Genomic DNA, 6,433 nt, shown 5'->3' on the forward strand with positions numbered 1-6,433 from the left:
GTCCAGAATATTTAGTGATTGCCTGATAGGATCCCTTGGAATTCTCTAAATACTGAAAAGAAACGTAATGAAATTTACACGTGATATTATCTCAAATGATTCATAAGAAACTATGGGAGGGATTAAAAGAATAAGAAACTTTGAGCAAACACTAGATAAAAGCTATGTACAGCAGTTATTCTACCAAAGGCGAATCATTAAGTTTTATCATTTCAAAGACACGTGGAACAGAAAGTTATTATTTCTGTTTCAAAATGTTAGTAGATATCATGTCTATTGAGAAACTAAGTTACTTCTTCTTCAAGATTAACTATTCCAAAAAATGTTGCCGCTTCATCAACTCATGAAAATTTCGGAATTGTTAGTTAGCCATTCCAATTTTGGGGAATTTCCGCAACTTATCCGCAGAACTTAATTTGAATGGCTCCCTTACATGATAAGACTAAAGTGACTACATATATTCATAGCATAAAACGTTTCGAGAAGAACTGAAACGGTACAATAAAATCTTCTTGAAATGATTACAAACATATTACCACGCCACGCTTCTTACGGCCGCGCTCTATCGAAACCTAAGACAATTGTGTGCGAAAATGAGAGACTCAGAGAAAAAGAAACATTTTCTGAAGGGATTTCGATGGAGCGCAGTTATAAGAACTGTGCCGAGTTAATATCCAAAAAAATGGAATTAGCGAAGTTGACGAATAGCGTGAAAAACATGCAAACTTTACTCACGCTAAATTCATCAAACAGCTGGAACTGAAAAAAAAGTGGGCGTGTCCTATTCTTTGACCTAACATCACTACAATTTGGCCTACTTCCTCAAGGTAACGATCACAAAGATTCTGACCGGGCTTCCACGTGGCAAGAAACTAAAAAGTCAACTATTTCCCTTTCCTTCATTCAATTTGCCGAATAGTCCTCCGTTTATCCATCTTCCAGTCGGAAACACCACACATAAGATTCGGTTTAAATTGGCGAATTGTTATTCGTCCCACCCCCCCCCCCCCTCACTCGTTTTCCAAAAAAAGACAACATGAGAGAAAAGAAAAGTGACGTGATACATATATGTTGTGGGGGATGGAGAAAATAAATCAAATTGCAATTTACCAACATGCCAATTTATATGGATATTTTTAACCAAACCGATAATTTTTTGGAAGAAAACGTCATTTGCAAAATTTTCGAGAAAGGGAAAATGTCAAAACTGAAGGTGAAAGAAAGATGAAAAGATCTAAACGTCATTCTCTTCTCAAAAATCTCAAATCTGGCTTACATTTTTTGACGGATTTGATTTGGCGCAGCAGTACCAGAAGCTTCCATCTTCAAAAAAATTTACGGGCCCAACCACCCTCACCCCTTCTTTTTATATGAACTCCGCTAATCTGGCTCCGCCCATTTTTCTTCATTTCGCCGATTGCCAAATCCTTGACAATCTATGTCAAGTTGTCAGTGGAAATCGGGATTTCGGGAAGATTTTGGAAGATATTGGCAGGGATTTACGTGATCTACGAAAGAGGTTTGAGTCGAAACGGGGTTTGACTCTTAGAATCGGGATTTGAGATGGATTATTTAGGGATTACTTGGAGCACCCACAACTGGATGCATAAAGAATAAATCAGGTTGATTGACCCGTTTGGATTATCTATTACGTATGTGTTTGTTCTGGAAGATTTTGGATCGAGGGAAATAGAGAAGTGTGCGATCTTTAATGCTAGGTACAATATAACTTGAAAAGTAGAGGAGGAAGATTTTAGAAATATAGGTTTTTAGTTTATACTGTTTCACATAAGAAATGAGAGAAACAGTAAACTTTTGGGCCTGATCTGCTGACAGACAAATTTTTTTAAATCTTGGTTTTTTTTTTAATTTTTAAGTCTGGTAGATTTTTAATAGAGAGAAAAGGAGAAGTGTGCGATCTTTTATGTTAGTTACGGTATAACTTGAGGAGAAAGATAAAATGTGAACTACAGAAAATTGTTCAAAAAACTTGGCAATATTTTTATGATATACTGTTTCAGACAACATGTGAGAAAAACAGCAAACTTTTGGGCGTGATGCGGTGTTAAAAAAATAATCGAAAAAATTCTAATCAAAGCAGATATGCTTGGGCCTATTGAAATTTAACAAGGATGGACACATAATCTAACAAATTGAAAAAATTAGGAAAAGTATGAAGAAATGCGAAAAACTGACAAAGATCTTATATTACAGGTGTGTTTCAATTACAGGTCATATCTACGGTATATTGAAAAAGTGGTTCACAAGTTTGCACCAATACCATATAACTATGAAATTCTTCAAAATATAAACAAATGAAAAGAAATTCGTCAAATTCCCTCTCGACGTTGCATATGAGCCTATAAGCTTGGTAAAATGTCAAGGCTTTGTAAGGTGATAAGCTTCGAGATTTCAAAGATTTTGGCTGATATGAAATTTGTCATAGAAATATTCATGATCTAGAACGTTTTTTAGCTTACATTTCAGAGAAATTTGGGAAAAAATGTGGTTGATGTAAAAACTGGGTTTTGAAAAAAAAAACTAATAGTTAATTATTTGAAAGAGAAACACAAAACATTTATAGGTGTCTTTTGGCACACTTAGTACAGGAAGGATAATATCAAAAAGGAAAAGTTCATCCTATAACAGTAAATTTAAAGAGAAAGAGAGAAAATCGTTTCTGATCAATATTGACTGCACAGAGATGTTGTTGCACTAAGTCATTCTAAACTGTTTCAATTCCGAGACTACATTTTTTGAGAACACAATGAAACGGAAGCTAATACAATTGTGGAGATGTGTTTCACACTTCCCCCTAATTAGTCAATTTTTCATTTACAACCTCGATTAATCATAAACATTGCCTAATTACAGTGAGTAACTATTTGTCAATACGCATTTATGAATTAACAGAAATAGGAGGTCAAAGTTTTAAGATTCACAGTAAGCTGTCTAAACTATTTCCGTTTCAGTTCGATGATGCAAACCTTTGATTGATGAGAATGATCAGTGATTTGTAACTCTTGACAAAATTGTTTTCACTTGAATTGGCTTATAGTCAGGAAACGGAAAGAATACGGTTTTTTCAGCAGTGAATATATGAAAGTGAAAAATATATGAGCGGTAGAAAGAAGGTTCCTCAATAGAATTGTAAAAATTTGAACCACGAATGTTCTAATAGCTATGTGAAACTGGTAAATTATTGATAATTAACCCAGACTTATTTCAGTGTTTGCTATGGTAGTTAAGGTGAGATATTTTCCTTCACAATGAAAATATCAATTTCAATAATAGAACAACTTGTTTCAAAAGCTGAAGAAGCAGTAAATATTTTTAATGCATTTCCGCTAAACAATATACATTTTGTAAAGTCTAAGAAAATGATACTCTTGAAAGGTTAATAAACCTTGAATATAGTATATCTCAAGAAAAAAGATTGATTTATTAAATCTCAAGAGGAAAGCTCAAGAAACACCATTTTCCCGCTAAAAATTTCAATATTTTGTCCTAAGAAACTTGAAATGAATGTGAAACGTTAAACGATCAATTATTCACAAATAGCTGCTCACTGTAAATGTCCTCATTACAGAAAAATAAATCCAAAAGAAGGTTATGAAATCAAAAATCTCAATACGAGCAGAAAATTATTTCCAATATGGAACAGGAAACTTGTGGTAAATTGAAAAATTACCAGTTTCAAATTGGAGGTAAGTAAAATTCAGTCTTCTGCCGCATGATTAATTCACAATTACTACATTTAAGATATGTAGCAAAAAAAATTGCACAAGACAGAGAACCAGAGATGAGGGAAATGAAATCGAATGTGAAAAAAATACGAACAATTTTATGCCCACAGTGAAACAGGAACATTGACTATAGTTTTTAGAGGTATTCTTGTTACAACCGCGCTCTACCGAAACCGAAAAAAAATTTTAATGCGAAAATGAGAGACTCAGAGAAAAATAGACATTTTTCAAGGGCATTTCGGTGGAGCGCAATTGTGAGAACTGTGCCGAGCTAGTAACAGGAAAGTGATATTATTTTTATACAGGAAACATATATACCAACTGAGAATTATGACAATGAGAATTTTTAAACTTGACAAAACAGAAAAAAACTCAAAAAATCTAGTTTTCTAATGTTTCAAGACTAAAGTAAATTCGCAATGGTTTCACACATTATTAATATACCGTATAGGTACGTACAGATTTAAAACTTTTCTCAATTTCCTTACTTATTCATGCATAACACTAGACACCCCTTATGCACCCTTGACTTGAAGTACAATGAGTCATTAACTCATAAATCTTGCAGACTAAACTTTAGGAGGCAGGTGCATAAAAAAATTTCGAAATGATTCCAAAAAGAACCGATTCTTGGTTTTTGACTCGACCCGTACACCCTAAAACTTTTGACGAAAAGCGGAAATGTTTGAGTTGATAAGGACGACAACTGATAAGCCCCCCTTATTCAACATACCTCTTATTGCTCCGACCTCGTGGAGATGGTGAAAGTGATGAGTCAGAGGAGAAGGACATTTAGAATAATTGAGAAGACGTTGTGGTGGTGGTGGTTTAAAAAGAAGACGTGGTGGTAAATAAGAAGGGGGAGGAGCCAAATGGGCGTGCCCCCATCTCGAGGACATTTGTGGGCTCTGATCTGATTTTTTCAGCTGTCACTTAGCGACTCGCATGAAAAAAGGAAATGTGAAAACGACAGGGAGACAAAAAATTGTGGCAGGCAGACGGAATTTGGAGGGTGATTAGGCGATCAGAAAGGGTAATGTGGAAGGTGTCAACAAGAAAATGTGGTGGATAGGCTGGGATGCTTGAGACGCGTGGTTACTGGGAATTGAGGGAGTGGGGGGGGGGTGGGTTGTAGTTCCGGGTGAGCACTTTGTTATTGAGTGGGGTGATCTTTGTGATTTTGATTTTGATTTTGATTCAGTTGAGTACTGACAAGTGATAAGGTGTAGGAGTGGGAAGACAATGAACTTGACTGTTTCGCTACAAAGATAAATTAGGGAAATATTCAAAGAGGTTATTAATGTGTGGAAATCAATTTTTCAAAAAATAATTTCACAGAAAAGTTTCAGAAAATCCTATTCAATGTGTGAACTTCTGCAAAAAAGGGTCATTCGCAATATCAACCACGCAATAACTGTAATTCAATACATATTTCAAGCAAGTCAGGTATACGAAACACTAAAAATTGCAGACTTGCAAAATTTCAGGTCGGCTCGGCTCGGATTTGAATTTTGGACGTTTTTTCACTAAAATTTTTTTGCCAAAATTTATTTTCTGGAAATTTTCCATATACTGTTTCAAGTATATTTCTCAAAAACCACTCTTAAGAATTTTTTTCATTAAAAATCGGTAATCATTTGAAAACAAAGGATTTTTTTCGGTATTACACTTCCAGGCTGGAGAAAATCTGATTTTGACCAGACCCAGCCCGCTGCAAGTCTGAGAAATTGTTATGTTTCAGATGTTCCATAAATTAATTGAAACAATTTTTGATCAATAGCTAATTCGGCTCGGTCTGCTGATAAAATATTTTGATTACTCACCCATGGAAGCAATGCCTATCAAATGATTACCAAAAAACATTAGGAGTTTGAAACACTGATATTTTCGGTATCATCTATATTCAAGGGGACAGTATTTCACAGCTCTAAGAATGGTGCAAACTAAAGTTAGCAACTGCGCTCTATCGTAATTCTTGGAACATCTCCATTTGAATATTTTTTGCAGGTATACTGCTTATCTTTTCAAAACTACAAATAAAAATCACAGTTCCTAATACATCATTAATTTGTCAAAACTTTGAATTTATAATCACATCGTTATTTCTGATTCTTCCAACCCCAGACTTTCCAAAAACCCCAGAAATTCCATATTTTCCGTGAAACATGTCGTAATCAATTACCAGTTAGCCCCACAATTTATTATATTTCAACAAAAAACATTTCAGCTGCTTCCCCTTGGACAAGGTACATGACATGTATCTAGTGAGTTGAAAGCAAGAGTAATTTTTAATTGGATGATGTGACGTTGTGGAGATTTCGAAATTGCAGAAAAAAGATATCCCATAAAAATAAGAAGAGGCGTGGCTTTTGTAGCTTGACATTTTCACTTTTCATAAAATGGGAATAGCTAGGAAAAAGAAGACAAACGCCCACTAGCCGATTAGCCTACAATTGTCAAATCATACAATTTTCGTCGCCCACGCTTTGTTGGCAGGAATAAATACAAGCGGAAAAAAATATGAGAAAGTTCACGAAGAGTTTCAGATAAAATATATCGAACGTTAAAAACAGTAAACGGAGAAAATAGGGTGTCTCTTCTGGAAATGGAATTGTTTCACGTGTACGAAATTATGAAAGTGATTTATATTGCCAGATAAGCACTCTAAGGATTTATTGGTGACCGTA

The sequence above is a fragment of the Caenorhabditis remanei genome, chromosome IV, assembly GCF_010183535.1.
Source record: "Caenorhabditis remanei strain PX506 chromosome IV, whole genome shotgun sequence".
In the NCBI taxonomy this organism is placed as follows: Eukaryota; Metazoa; Nematoda; class Chromadorea; order Rhabditida; family Rhabditidae; genus Caenorhabditis; species Caenorhabditis remanei.